Genomic DNA, 16,821 nt, shown 5'->3' with positions numbered 1-16,821 from the left:
TCTGCATTCTGTCTATCAATTGTGTGTCTTGTGCTTTCTCGCCCTAAGTGCGCCGGGTATGCCCAGATGTGGGTCCCGGGCTCAATGTGCCACTGGATTCAAGCTATCCTGGCTGATGAGGAGTGATACCCTGAAACTGGTCCTAGGATGCTTGTTTCTAGTCCAGGGAGGACCTGACTTGGCAGTTCGGGCTGGACTGCTCCCATGAGGAACAGGGTCAAGACTGATTTGCATATGGCCAGGTATAAACTGGGGTCGCATTGTGAGCAAAAGAATGATGGATTTAACCTAGATCTCTTGACTGGGGGTTAATGTTTTGATTTGTTCTGAATTCCATCCATCAATTGTGTGTCTTGTGCTTTCTGAAAGATAAACAGCACACTCACCTACAGGTAAAGCATGGCACAAACTTTGAATAGTCTGTCTGGCAGCACGTCATGGCATGTATCATAACAAAGATTACTTTTAATATATAAGTCACCCTTAGAGTAGGCCCTGGACAACCCAGGTGGCAGGGTGCAATGTATTTTAAAAGAAGGAAATGTAATTTTACGTTTTACATGTCCTGGTAGTGAAAAACCCTTACATTTGTTTTTCACTACTGCAAGGCATTGGAGCTTGCTGTATTACATTTTAGCAGTGCAATTTCGAAATGGGAAGAGATAACCAGTTCATGTTTATTGTCTCTGGAATCACAATTTAAAATACTAACTCATGGTAGAGTCAGATTTTAAATTTCAATTTAGAAATTTTTCATTTTTTGTGTCTTATCCAGTTAGTGCCTGTAGCATATCTCTGGTCACATAACTGGGTGTAGCAGATAGTTGGGCTTTATGTATTCCTCCCACACTGCCAGACAGAATAGGGAACTTAGGTGTGCCTGGATGAACCTCCATTGGCAGGATGGGAAGAAGGAGCTGGGCACAGCCCCATGTACACCTGAATAGACTGTGTTCTACCTCCACACAAAGGGCTGCATACTGTCAGACCTCCACAAGGTGCCTTGACAATAATGAGCACATTGCAAGACAAAAGTCATGGCCCAAGAGAAAGAATAATGACAAGGACCAATGGTTGGACTAAGCTGAACCGAAAAAGGCACTCTAAGATGGCCGCCGCCTTCGAATCGGCGGCGGTCTAGTTTATTTCCCCACAGGTGTTCTGAGGCTGTGTGAAGCGCACGCGCTGAGTCAAACGCGCACTTCACTGAAGATTCAACCGAGTATGCACGTTCAGGAAAGGCTCCACAGAATTTTAGTACCAGAAAAATAATTCGTCGGGAATTCGTCCGGATATCGTCTGCTAGTCCCGTCAGGAGTAGTTTAGGTCAGCGCAAAAGATTTTCCAGCTTCGTACCTGGTGTTTCTTCCTCAGTATTCTCGTCAAAAGGAGAAGGAGACCTGGCGGCTAGAAGTTCACTCGAAGTTATCCAGAGGAAAGAAAGAAGAGAACAAATAAGCTAAGTGAAAATACAGTTGAATAAAGATAGAATATTTCTTAAGCATAACGTAAATAGAAAGACTTGTACTAAGTTAAGAGGCTTAGGCGGATACTTACCCACAAGGCGTATCCGACCGTTTCCTCTGCTAATAAGAGGAAAGTTTATCGAACCTGAGACAAAATGTTAGACGATGTATAAGGTCAAAGATTTATAACCGATACTTTCCATTACAGAGTTACACAGCAATAACCCTACAAGAAAGTAAGAGGCGAGTTACATTTAAAACACCTGACAGTTTAGAAAAAGATTACTTAGAAGAATAGAAGCACCACTTAAGAAGTAAGTAAGGTAAAAGCCATTCCAATATACTTACCCAAAGTGAGGTAGGAGGTTGAAGGGGCTAAAAGTATTATTTGTTTGATAGGTGAATCGGTCTGGTGTTTAAACAAGAAAACAAGAGCAAGCAACACAACGAAGATAGAGGAGTGGCACAGTACTTGAAAACTTGGGTAGGCATAGACTCTAGGAGAGAAAGGACAGAGCGAATAAAAGTAGAATAAGTGATTAATTAATCTTGTTTGCTATTTAGATTCTCTCAGACAATATTCAGTCTGCAGTTCGGAAGAAGAAGCAGGCGAAGGAGAGAAGACGAGTTTCAGGACCAGTCTCTTCTTGGTTTATTATTTTATCCACTCCCCCTTTCCCCCAGAGGGTAGTCTTGGAGTCTAGATATCTTACTGGATCTCCGGAGTGCCTTTGAGGGGGAGTTGGGAACCAGCATCTCTGTTCCTGTGTAAGACTCAAGTAAGAATTTCTCTGCATCTTGACACATACCCCGTATAGTTAGTCTGGAGCCAGGATAGGGAAGGCAGGATGGAAGGGGACTTCTACGGGAAACCTCGAGAAGCTTATCCCCTACTTCAAAGACACAACTTGGTATAAATACTGAACCTTAAGCACTGCTGCTGAAGGGCAGGCACTCTGCTGGCCTCCTGCTTTGCTGTGCTGATCTGCTGCCTACTGTCCTCTTGCCTGGGTAACAATGACTGGACCTGCATCTCTTGAACCCAGAGTGACTCAAGGGGCTAGTTGGTTGGTCACTTGATCTGAAGCGTCAAGGAAATTACAGGCTTCCAACAACTAAGCATATGCACTTAGACTCTGCCATTTGTGAGTCTATAGTGCCAAGTGGTGCCACCCCAGTCCTGGACCCTTGGAAGTGGGCTTAAGGTGCTCTGTCAGCCTCTGTGTATCCAGCAGAACCAAAGCATCTCCTCTGCTGTGCAAACCCAAGCAGAACCGACACATGGATTGGGCCCATCTCAAACTCATGCATTGCATCACAGCTCTGCAGAACCGCCACATTGCCCTGACTACACAACACATCCTTGGCACAGGTTCTTGAATCCCTTGTTGCCGGCAGCCTTGATGATGATGCCAGACTCCACATCACGGCCTCGCAGCTATTTGGAGCTGACGCATTGGCCCGACTGTGCACTGCTGCACCTGCGCTGGCCATTGCACTGTAAGCTCCATTGATGGGATCTTCAACAATGGCACAGGCCCTCGCATCACAGCTCATCACATCTCGGAACCGAAGCATTGTTTTGGCTGCATGACGCATCTTCGACGTGGATCCATGCAGCACTCTGCCCAATTTAAGGTTCTTTGTTAAGCGGGCCTAACATAGCCCCTGTAGCCAGCCTGTGCTCCATTGCAGTCAGCCTGAACTTGTGATTTTGTCCCAGTCCGGCATAATCTGTTGGCACCTGTGCTTTTTGGAGCTATTTTTACTTAAATATTCACAACGTCAGGGCGGCTCCTCAGTGATTTATTTAAATATAGCTCAATATGAACTCCAGTGATTCTAAAGGAAATTGTTGAAATTTGAGTTATAACATATCAGTTCACTTTTTAATGTTTTTACCTGTGAAATATTTTATGGTTTTTATTAACTGAATACAAATTACCTTACCTTACTTACATCTTCAAAAATGGATATCTCTTGTTCTACTGATTAGAGTGTTGCCATTTTGGTCTTGTTTTATTTACTAAGGAAAGTTCTATGTTTTAACTTGGTGGGGGATCCTTTGTCTAGTGTTTTCACTATATTACTGTTTGAAGTGTTGTGTAAATACTCTACACATTAACTCTAATTTAAGCCTGACCGCTCTGTGTCAAGCTACCAGGGGGTTGAGCACAGGTTAATTTGGGGTTTGCTTATGCCATACCCTGAAAAGTATTATGGTTGAAGTTTGACCAGGGCTCCCACCTCAGTCAACCAGTAACCCAATTTCTTACACTCACTTCACAGTTCATGTCTCTGTGGAACTCAAGAGACAATTGGGGTCAAGTTGCACTTCAAATGATGGGACTTTGAAACAGAGATCAGTCTCCCAGTCCAGAACACCTGGTAGGGATTGGGGTGTAAGCAAAAGGTAAATGCTTTGACTGGGCTTACTTGAGTTTCTGTAAATGGAGTTTATCATGACCCCAAAATGGTCTGAGATGTTCTATGGGGGTGGTATGATGCTGTCTGCAGCTGCCTGTAGCTCCCTGGAGCCAAGGGCACAGAAGTGAGGTGATTTAGAGTGGCTGCAGCCAACTACTTCTGTAGCTGTTCATCTATGTTTGAGGTAGGGTTGGGGAGGGCAGTATTGGGTTGAAAGATTTGTGACAACCCTGAGAGACCTGCATATGGCATGCAGCTTTTTTCTCTGTAGTTTATGCACAGGAAAGAAAAGATTGTGCTGATTTATCACAGCCAAATAAAGGGATGATTTTTCATAGCCCAGTAATGGGCTGCATGTGGTGTACAGCCTAGTATACAAATAGTATGCAGAGCTCAATAATGAATAGACATTTTAGAAAGTATGTTAATGGAGGCTGAACAAAGAGAAAGATCATAGCCTTTGAAAAAATCCACACCAGTGGAACATTGATTTGTGAGAGCAATGCAGTACCTCATTCATGATTCCCTGAGCAATGGGGTTGGGGTGGAACATGGGTGCAGTGGGCAAGGAATAAAAATGGTATTTCTTCCACTTCTCAGTAGTTGTTTGTGCTAAGTGTAAAGTTGTAGTTTGCAGCTCTCAGAATGCTTCCTCTAACAAAAAGGAGTTTAAAGATGTGTGCTCATTGCATTGACATGGCCATCATCTGCTAGTTTTCATTCATTTCTCCCTTTTCACTGGGACACCTGGGTATGTCTCCTTCTTCTAACCTTTACTACCTGGTACCTCTCTACACTAAAACAAAAATGTCTAGGGCTTTCCAGATCATTTCAAGATATCAGCACACTACATATTCAGTCCTGTGTCTTCGTATAACTAATAAGTGCACTCTAGGAGTTGCAGTCTTGGCTTGCTTCAGTTGAGCCAATTGCCCCAACATACTAGGGGTGGGCAGAACTTATGGAGTTTAACTCCACGGCATTCAACAGAGTTACATAAAAACTCTGATATAATTTGGGGAGTTCTATCAATGTGCAGAAAATATGCAGCTTGTGCTGCAATTTAGTGGTGGCAGCATAAGCAGCTCTGAAAATCAGAGTGAACTGCACCATGCGTTGAGCAAGAGCATGTAACGACGGGAAAGAGCCTCTCCAACCATAGATCAAAATGAATCTTTCAACATCAGGAGTTACTTGTATTAACTCCAAATCTATTCAATTGAAGTACTTTGTTTCTTAATATAATTTTTCATTTCTTGAATTAAACCATGCAGCTCAAATGGATTGTGTCAATTATTTACTCTTATGCCACAACCTTTTGGCTGAATCAAACAATTATTTTCATAAAATCTGTTCTTGGACAGAGGGTGAATAGTGGGTGATGACCAGAGTGTGTCAGTGGTGCGAATGGAACTCGTCACATACGTTTTTTTCTTTGCCTTCTTATCGCCTTACTTATCAAGATGTCTGAAGTTCAGACATCTTGATAAGTAAGGCAATTATAAGCCAAAGAACTGACAGGTCCTTAAGGTCCCAACACGAAGGTTGAAACACGTTGGCATTTCCCTCCTGAGGCCAAGAGAAACCAGCTTGAAATATCATATTAAACAACAAACAGTGCATTATTAAATAGGCGTAGACAAAGAGTTCTATACGTGCACTCTGACTTCATTAGGACCACACACTTAAAAAAGTACCGTGGCGATACAAACAATAGGCCCCGCCATCCAGAAGTATAGTAGGACTCACAAGTTTTATTCTAGCCCATAAAATGTGCAATTTGGTATATTTGTGATCTGTTTGTAATGCTTAATGGATTTACTTGTAGTGATAATTTTGTTGATTGCTAATGTTACAGTCTTGTCTTGAACATTGTAGTAATGTATTTTGTGTATTATGTAAATGTGTAAATGTGTTGTTCCACTCTCATTTAATCTTTTATGAAAACAATTGTTTGATACAGCCAAAAGGTTGTGGCATAACAGTAAATAATTGACACAATCCATTTGAGCTGCATGGTTTAATTCAAGAAATGGAAAATTATATTAGGAAACAAAGTACATCAATTGAATAGATTCGGAGTTAATGCAAGTAACTCCTGATGTTGAAAGATTTATTTTGATCTATGGTTGGAGATGCCCTTTCCCGCCGCTGCATTTTAGTAGATTCCTGCCTCTTCACTCCTGAATTGAATCACTCCCCGTCATGAGACGAGCAAGAGCGTGTAGCCATTTGCGTTGATTTTGCTGCTAGTATAAATCTACTTGTGCAGCAGCAAATCTTCTTGAATGGCAGCCCTCTGACTGCGACTGCCCTGCATTAGAAAATTCCAATTGGGGACGCCAAATCTCATTAATGTTCACTAGCTCACATTTTCTGGAGCCTTGCGAGAGAAAAATCCAACCATGCAGCGATTGACAGAATTTTCTCAGGTCTCTGCTTTAAAGAGTAATGCAGAGTGATCACAATTCCACCAATTGTGCAGGGAGAATGAAACATTCCACCCACCTATACAGCATATCCAATGATTTGGAAATCAAATGCCACGTCTAGAAAATTTCCATTGTCCTGCCACTTGCTGAAAAGTGGCCCAGATATTGCACACAGTCTGACTGTATTGGGCCTTAGAGACAGAAGTTCTGCACTGGGCATTTGAGACTGTAACAATGCACAGAGAGGTTACAATAAGCATTAAAGTCTAAACCTATAAATGAAGAGGCTATACATGGTGATTCAGGCTACATGTGCACATGTGGAAACTGCAGTCAGCATTCACGTACATGCTTGTTAATGCAATAATGCACAGGACATTTGAGGCTATACCTAACCATAATGAGCATGCAAAGGGGAACAGCTCGAAAAGACATAGGGGCACACAGTGGGCCATATAAGGTAATTGGATCTTGCAGGGCAGATGGTCAACATTGGGTAGTTATGCACATTAGGTCAAAAGGAGCAGCAATTATATTTATAAAAAATAAGAAAATGAGGTGCAATGTGGTGTGCATTAGGCTGAGCCATCTTTATCTCAAACACACATACAAGTGACCGTTTTGTCTAGCCGATGTTCGCTGCAAGGTGTGAGCTGCTCATCTGTCACAAGCCAGAGCTCAGTCCGAGGGGGCTACTGTGATATATATAGCATCTTGTGTGGTGCAGTCACCAGACATCCCATCTCCACTCACGTGAATTACCCAAGGGTTGATCTAGAAGCAACAATATGCAGGGGGAGGCTTGGCCAGCCAAACAACAACATGGCAGCTTTATAATCTCTGGGAAAAATCTCAGGGATAACCTTTTAAATTACCAAGGAACACACTGGGTAAGAGTCTCTGCAGGATCGTTGCACCACTCCCCCACGCCTTCAATTACAGAGACCTGCTCAAAAACATTTAGTGCGATACTGGCAAAAAAAACAATAAGTAGAAAGCATGGCCCTCTCCATCTTCCTGCACATAACTGAAACACAGGGGAGTGCAGCTGGGGGGATGAAGAGCCTAAGAAGGGCTTAGCATATTCGCTCAAGTCGCTTTCCTAACTAGGGCTGGAGACTCACCAGGACTGATTGGGCCACAGTGGCACAAAAAATGATGCTGACTGTGACACAATTTGGGAAACCACTGTGCTATGTGGAGACTATAGACTATAAAACGGAGGTCAAGTTTAGTGAGGCCCCGATAATGTTGGACCCCTCCAACATAAGGGGCATAAGAGCCTTAGCCAGCAATAGGACCTCCTGGTTTGCTGGTTTGTTCCAGTCCTATCACCACACTGACACCGAGGTGGTAAGCAGGAAAATAGATTGAGGTACAATAACGGTCTCAACATGGCAGGTAATCCAATCAGTCTTCAGAGCAAACAATAACTTTGGGAAGAGTGGAGGTGTGGTTTGGCACCGATAGAAGATGGCGGCGCACCACTGAGGCTTTGTGCGAAGATACATGAAGAGGCTTGGGCTAAGCGACTTCCCTCTTTTAAAACCAGCTTCTCTGCAGATATTTCCTCACAAAGCCCTCAGGATGCTGCTTACTACCTTTTTATGGGCCGGAAGAGCGTAATTCTTCTCCTTTCAAGAACACGTCTTCCATTCATGGGCTGCCTGTAATTTATGGCCCACTGAGGGTGAAGTGCGGAAGGATGACGACCTGCATTTACACAAAGGTGTCTGCAGTTAACTCTTTCAAGTGAGGCAAGTTTGAAACTGGTATTCCTTAACATTTGTAACATATTTCGGTCTGCAGTTCATATTTTTCTGTTTTGCTCCCTCTGCTGGCTGACACTTCATGAATCATTTTCCTTAGCAATTATTTGCTTACATTTAAAACTTCAATTTTTTGCTAAGGTACATTCTAATGTGTTTTCAATAAACTTAAGGCTTTTTACTGAGACAAATTTTTTTTTCAAGCACTGGTAAGGTCTGCGATTCTTTTCCTTCTTCATTGGAGGCTCTTTTTCTCAGCAACTCATAATGGGTTCTCATGTATGGGCAGATTACAAAATAAGAACTGCTCAATCAGGCTCTCTTCGGCAAGTCTCTTAAACTTACCCCTGCGCTTCGCAACTACTTTAAAATGTAGACTGCTCCACAACATATGAATGATAGAGTATCTCCTCTGTCAGTCTCACCTGCTATGGTTGCTCAATGCATCAAATAAAAGACTCAAGAAAAATTCACGGTTACCTTCTAAGTCTCCTCCTAATGCTTCTCTTGAAATGCTATTGGAGGAAATAAGAGCTTTGTGCCCATTTATGATGGAAACTAATGTTCGGTTCCGGAATCTTTCGGACAGATGGAATCTTATGGAGGAACGTGTCTCCAATGTGGAACAGCAAACCTAGAGTTCAAGGATACGCCTCAAAGGTTAATCCACTTCAGTAACAAGTAACTAGTTTGTGCAGACAAGTTGAGGATTTGGAAAATCGTAACAGAAGAAACAACCTCTGCATTTAGGGCTACCTGAGGGCACAGAGGGCACTAACCCCATATCCTTTTTAAAGACTTTTCTGCCACAGATTTTAAATCTTCCTGAAGGTCCGTCTCTTAACATTCAATGGCCTCATAGACTTGGTAACTCTCCTAAAATTCAGACCACCTCTAAGAAACCTTGAGGAATCATCTTGTATTTTCTAGAATACTCTGAACTAATGCAAGGTATTTCAGCTGCCAGACAACTAAAAAGTATATCGCGGTGTGGACATGATATATTCTTCTCTGAGGGCTATGCCAAGATTACTGCAGATCGACAAAAGGAATTCTTGAGTATTTAACCAATGCTTTGCTCGCTTGGAGCTCGTTTTGGGCTTTTCCACCTTTGTCTTTTCATGGTCACATACAATAGTAAAACTACTACATATGATCCATCTCACCTGAAAGACTTCCTTGCGTATCAGAAGACAGAAAATATGGATTTTACTGCATCAACTTATTTGTCAAAATGATGAGCTATGGTTTTGACTTTTTGCTTCTTCTGTACTGGTTTTTCGCTTGAAATTTGTACAGATGTCAGATAGATGTGTTCACATAGATAACCTGCAGTTAGATGTTTATATACAATTTTGGAAGTGTTCATCCGTAAAAACTGTTTGCCTCTCATTAACTATTATACTTTTCTCCCTCATGTTTTCTCATGCTCATGTCTTCCGTCAGGTGCATCATTGCCCTTTGTGTGCCTCCCTTTCCTATGGGGTTTCGACGTCCCGTCTTCTCATGTGGTCTAACCCTCATCCTCATCAACATTTCTCATACGTATGCTTATTTTTATTGTTTTCCTCTTCTTCTTTCACTCTTTCTCTTTCAAATATCCTATCCTTTTTTCTCTATTAGCTCTCCGATTTAACCTTCTTGTTTTTTCTTTCATTTCTTTTTAACATTGTATTCTGGACACGCAACTTCATTTTTTTCACTTATATTGCATTATTTTTTTATTATGTATTGTATGTTGCTCTCTAATCTTTTTAAGGATAAGACTGATTGTATTCATTCCATTATTTATTTTAAAAGCTTTTGACAGTATTTTTTTGAAATATCAGGGGCTTAAACTCCCCTATCAAACATCAAAGAGTCCTATCACACTTGTCGAAACTTAATGCTCATATCGCATTTTTGGAAGAATCACATCTTAAAGAACAGAATTGTATGAAAATATGCAGGGGCTGGGTGGGAAAAGTGTTTTTTTTCTCTCCAAGAAATGGTAAGAAAAATGGTGTTATCATATTATGCTCCAAATTGCTACATGTTACATGTTCATCTAGTTTCACAAGAATGAAACTCAGAAATCAGATGGTTACTGTTCTCATTGCCTTTTAATAAAGTTCCCATTGCTTTGTTCAATGTATAAGGTCCTACTGCTCCAGACTGTCAGTTTTGGTCCACTATTGCTCAGAAAGTATTACAGCACTCGGATGATAATCTAATATTCGCAGGAGATTGTAATCATTGCGTTGATCCCATTGTAGACAGACACTCTTCATCATACTATATTCCCATCAAATCACAAAAAGCATCTGTACATGCTATTAGTCAACAACACTTGTCAGGTGTTTGGCATTTATGTAATCCTTCCCGGAAGAATTATACATATTTTTCTCCAGTTCATCATACACAATCTAAGATAGATCATATTTTTATTTCAAATCATCTCACCCAATCTTTACATAATGCAGATATTGGTACCATTTTCATTTCTGATCATGCTCCAGTTTCCATTCAATTAGACCTTCTGCCTAAACGTGATTCTCCTAAATGGTGGAGATTCAATAATTCTTTGCTGCTGGTCAGCAGTTTTACTTCTTCCTTTACTTCAGTTTTTCAAGCATCCCAAATTATATGAAATGGGGATTACTATCATTTAAACCTTTCTGACAGTAATCCCCATTTCATATAATTTGGGATGCTTTAAAGCTTCAACTCGAGCTTTTATCACAAATGTTGTCTCTAAAAAAACAGAGGGCCTCTCAGGCTCACTCTAAAACATTACTCTAGAATATCAATTGTCTTGAACAGGCATATTACACCACTCATACACAGGAGTCTTTGAAACAACTCATTAAGGCTAAATTACTTTTAACAAAGTTTCCACTGAATCGGCCTCATCTTACCTTCGCAAAACTAAAGCCAAATATTACAGAGGTCAAAATAAGTCTGGTAAATTGTTAGCCAATGATCTCAAAATTAAACGGAACAGACTATTTATTGAATCAATTGTGGATGATACTGATTGGATATATTCAAATGATAAGGATATTCTGGATCAATTTTGTAATTCCTATGTTAATTTATATACACCTGAGCATTCGCCTTCAGATCAAGACATCTTACAATATCTCACCTCTATTCCAAAACCGGGCTTTTCCTAAATAGATTTTTCATCACTGGAAAAGGAATTTTCTCTTACAGAACTGTATCTTGCTACCCTTAGACAATATAAAGCTCCTGGACCTGGTGGTTTTACTAAAGAATTGTATATTTTCTGAAATTCTTTCACCCAAATTACTCTCCTTAATCCAATCTTTTACTGATTCTTCCACATCCTCCAGCTCTTTTCATAAAGCACTTATTTACCTCATTCGAAGTATGGGAAAGATTTGCACTATTGCAAAAACTATAGAACTATCTCTTTCACCACTTTAGATTATAAGAACTTTGCAAAGGCATTGGCTTCCAGATTACACTCTTTTCTTCCTCATCTTCTAGGAAAGGAGCAATCACGGTTTGTCTCAGCAGATATCTTTCAGATAACACCCATTTGTTCTTTGATATTATCACAAAGTCTGCTAATTTTCCTGAACACTCAGCAGCCATTGCTTTAGATGCTGAGAAGGCTTTCGATCGGGGGAATTGGTCTTTTCTATTTTGAACCCTTAGTTGGTTTGGCCCTAAAATCATGAAATTAATATTCCTCTAGTATTCCTCCACAAGCTGCCATTTGTGCAAACTGCCTTCTTTTCTTTATGTAGAGGAGTAAGGCAGGCTGCCCTCTTTCTTCTTTTCTATTTAATCTGCCACTTAAATCTTTTTGATCTAGAATTAGAACAAACTCACTTATCAAGGGGTTCTCATATAATGCTCAACATATCAAACTAGCTGCATATGCAGATGATATTTCACTCTTTATATCGAACCCCAAGTCTTCCCTTTCAGCTTTTTCATCATAGGTTGCATCCTACGCTCTGGTCTCTGGATACAAATTAAACACTGACAAATGCAAAATCATACCTTTAAATAAATTCACCTTTAAATATAGCTTTTCTTTTTCAAATTTTAAATATCTTGGTCTCCAATTTACTCAAGTACTTAATGCTGACATTTCAATTAATTTAGACGTACGCATCCATATCATTACATCCTTAACATCTAGATAGCACCCTCTACACTTATCTTCGAGGGGTACGTTCAACACCATTTAAATGTTGTTAGTCCCTATTATTCTTTTTACTATTTCTAATATTCTGTTAAATATTTAGCTCAAATCATATAAAAAAATTACCTATTTTATCCTCTTTTCTTTGGAATAATAAAAAATCCTGTATTCCATTATCCAAGTCGAAGCATCCTAAAGCAGAGGGAGGTGTAAGTTTTCCGTATTTTGCCAATTATCATAAAGCATTTTTTTAAAACAATCTGTACATTGAATTTCATTTTCATTTACTCCATTATGGATAGGTTATGGGTATATTTAGAGCAAGAGTTCCTTTCTCATTTGGCGAAATTATCAAATTTATGCTTAACCTCATATACCCCGATCTTTAGACAAATTACTGATCTCTGTTACTCCATGCTATCCTACAACTTTAGAAACTTTATTAGATTCCACAATTTGGCATAATCGTTTTATACACTTAAATAATTGACCTATCTATTGACCAGCTTGGAGATCTAAAGGGCTAGATTGGGTCAAACAACTATATAATAATGATTCTTTTAGTTCTTTCTAAGAAGCTTCAACAACATTTGGCTTACCATCTACTTTTTGCCATAAATTTGCGACTCTACAGAATAAAATTTCTCAATCATATTCTCACTTTCAGTCTGTTTCTCTCACTAAGTCAGCATCCTCCATTAATCTCACTAATCTTGTATATTCAAATCCAAAAGCTTCTTCTATTTATTCAACTCTCTAAGCTTCTCTTAATGATGGCCCTAAATCACCAACAGAACTTGCTTGGGAAAATGATCTTCAAATCACCCTATCTACTTCTACCTGGAGGCAGATTTTGATCAAAATTAGAAAATACTCCTGTGCAGTGAATACAACGCAAACAATGTTCTTTATCTATTATGGAGTTTTTACAATGCCTGTTCTTTTTCATGAGATTCATTCAGATTCTCCAGACACTTGTTGGAGATGCTCTGCACAACACGTTGACCTTCAGCACTTACTTTTTACTTGTCCCTAGGTCTCCACTTTTTGGCTTCAAGTTTGGGATCGAATTTGCTCCATTTTAGGTTTAAGTATTCCTTACTCTACCTTAAATGCATTCTTATTGAGGGTTTCTAATGTGTAGGATAATGTTTCATTTAATGTTCAAAAATTAGATCTCTGTTAGAATTGTTTTTAAACAAATTACAGATCATTGAAATGACTCTAAACAATTGTCATCTAAAGCATGGTAGTATGCAGTATGTTACAATCATCAATTATATAATGCCTATTTGTAACCTATGTCTCTTGTTTTGAAGCAGCATGCACTCTGGGCACCTATTACTCAGTTTTTGGATGATTCGGACAAAAGATCTTTTGCACCTTTACCTGTAGCTTAAGAAGTACTCAAACCTCCCTGGCTTCCACTTTTGCTGAAATATTCTTTTATCTGTTATTTATTTTGGGTTCATATCCTAATGCTTTTATGATAATTACAATCAGACATATATGTGATTTTATTTAGCGTGTGCTTAAACCCCCTCTCTTCTTTTCCTTCCCCTTTATTTATATTCATTTTGTTCTTTTTCTCTGTTCTATTATTGTATTCATAGGTATTTCTATGATTGTATTTCTCTCATGAATTCAATAAAATTCTCCTTTTAAACTAAAATAACTTTGGGAAGGACATTAATAGCAGAAGTTGGAATAATGGCCTGAATCCCATGTAAAGTAAAATCAGTTGAGTGGCAAACAAATTGTGATAGGTTTGGAAGCATCTAAGCTGACTTAAAGGGCAGCGAATGAGCTGCATCAAAAAACATTGCCATTCATAAACAAACTATAGAGACATTGAATGAATGCATGTCAGTTTAAACAACTGAGTACCATAACATCAGATAATGCTTTGATAGGTACTGACTGTGATTTCCAAAGTAAGGTCACCCAGAGACAAAACCTGCAAAACCTGCATAGTCAACCAGAAAATAACACAGTGCATGTTGTAAAATGGCAAAAAAAAAAGACACAGAGCCACATGGGTATCCATTTGGTGGGATCACAACACTTCACATCATGCTTCGTAGAGTAGCCAGCAATACATATAATTGTGATTTACAGAGACTGAGATACAACATGCACGAGGTAGTGCTGACTAGATGGGTATTGTCCTTCATTAAACAACATAACCTGACAGCCGATGCCTGCACCTGGCACTCATGTCACAGCTCCATTGTTCTCAAGTCCAATATCATTGAACAGTTTGAGACACATGGAATGTTGAGATTTCTACCTTTGAAAGACAGTTTTTGTACCTCAAATTCAAATTCACAATCTTTATTCAATTTTATAGATAAAATCATAAAAGGCAAATCGTTAAAAGCAACATACAGAATTTCAGTGCCAAACTCATTCTTGTTTTAAAACCCCCATGAAAAAGCGTATAAGGAAAAAAACAAATAGAGGGAGAGTTTAACAGCTGTAAAAACAGTAAGGCTGGCCTGATTTGGGTGAAATTCAAAGGTATTAAAATTGGTCGTATGAACTTATGTCGCAGATTAGTATATTTTGGGCAGAGCATAACCAAGTGTAATGTATTGTTAATGAACATGTTATCACAGTTGCAAAGGGGCAAATTCGAATGCATAAAACAACCATGGTTAAAAGGGACTAGAGAGGGAAATAAATTTAGCCTGAAATAAGTCAGCAAGCGGTGTCGGTGACGAGACATATTCCATGTCAGGTAAGGTTCAATATTGCTAACTATTTTCACCAATATTGCATGTCGCATAGAGTGTTTCATTAGTGCAGAGTCGTCCCATTCTCATGGCAACTTATCCCTAAAAGCAGTTTCGACCATTTGGCCATCAGTACGAGTTATGTCTGAGAAGTTTACAAACATATCTGGCCTCCATAGGGCCGGCAAATTACTCGCCACATACGCCAGCCATGGGATCTGTAAGGGCTTTTTTAGTTTCAAGCAATCCTGCAAAAATAATCTACTAAAACTGAGTTCTCCCTTTAACCAAATTGAATTCCAGAGTTTCAAAGGACAGAAGTGGAGCCGGTCAAGTAAAAAATCTAAATCTAGTTCTTCGTGGATAATTTCATAAGGTATATTTTGACAAAAGGCTCCTTAAAAACTTGTTTCAGCAACTTGGAGTGGAGCAACACGGCCATATCCCAAAATTCCACTGCCATAGCACACTAAAGGGATAAATTTAGCCCTGTAAAATTTCCAGGTCAGATTAAATATGAATGCACCCGAGTCGGCGTGTAAAATCTCCAATGCTGAATATCGCCCTATTGAAAGATAAAACCTTCTGATCTATAAGTGAATGTCAATTAAACTCAGAGTCCAGTTGGATCTCCAAGTATTTAAACTTGTCTACCTGGCCGATGTGTTGTCCATCTATTACGTATTTCATGCTTTTGGTGTTTGATGGTCCAAACTTCATAACATGAGATTTTAAGAAGTTCATCGACAAGTCAAAACTATTCATAAAACTAATAAAAAGGGTAAGGAGCTTTTGCACACCTTTAGCTGTATGGGCAATTAAAAGTTTATCATCCGCATTGAGCGAGGCAGGTATAGAATGACCTCCCACTCTAGGGATGTTAACACCCGGGGCTGTCAGGGCTTGCTCTATGATGTTCATATAAAAAATAAATAGTAAATGAGCTAAAATACAGTCCTGCCGCACCCAGCGCCGAAGTTCAATGTGCTCAGTGCATTCCCCAGGGAACCAAACCTGACACTGGTAGAAAGATCATTGTGCAAATCATGCAACAAAATAATTATAACTAAATCAACATCCATCTGTTCCATCATGGATCAAAGCTTAGAGCGATTGACTCTATCAAAAGCAGAGCTAAGGGCCATGAAGTAGAGGTTCAAAGTTTGCGCTATTGTACCCCGGCCGGGGCCAAACCCATACTGAAGGTCAGATAAAAAGCCTCTCTCTTCAGCCCACTCCGTGAGGCAGTTTAATAAAATCCGACCAATGATTTTCACCTCCCAGGGATATGGGCCTAAAGTATGCTGGATCTGACCTGTTACCCTTTTTAAAAACAGGGACTATTATTGATTGAGACCAGGTTGGTGGAAAGTGATCGGAAGCTGCAGAATTTAGATGCAGTGTCAGTAACGGACACACAAATCTATACAGGTTTTGTATAGGTCTCCTGGTACCCCATCAGGCCCTGGAGCTTTGTTTAAAGGCAACTGTGAGATGGCAGCTCTGACCTCTGACAAATTGAAACTTATGTTATGCTCGGCCCGGGGGTCTTCTGATAGCTCCGGCTCCGCGTCTAGGCTACAAATGGCCTTACAATGATCCACCGAAGTGGATATTACAGGCCTGGTTAGCGAAGTGATCTTTACTAAAAAAAGACTAATTAATAACGCCCCAAAAAGCAGAGCTATCACGTTGCTGACTAGCATTTAATAACTCAGCCAGGACTCCTCTTTAATTTGGACTTTACGTTCCTTACAGGCCATTCTAAACACCGCCCTGGCACTTTTAACCTTCTCTTGGCAGCGGAGCTTTGCATGCAAAAGATTCCAGAGG

Source organism: Triturus cristatus, chromosome 4_2 (genome assembly GCF_964204655.1).
Source record: "Triturus cristatus chromosome 4_2, aTriCri1.1, whole genome shotgun sequence".
NCBI lineage: Eukaryota > Metazoa > Chordata > Amphibia > Caudata > Salamandridae > Triturus > Triturus cristatus.
Note: the sequence above shows the minus strand (reverse complement) of the source record.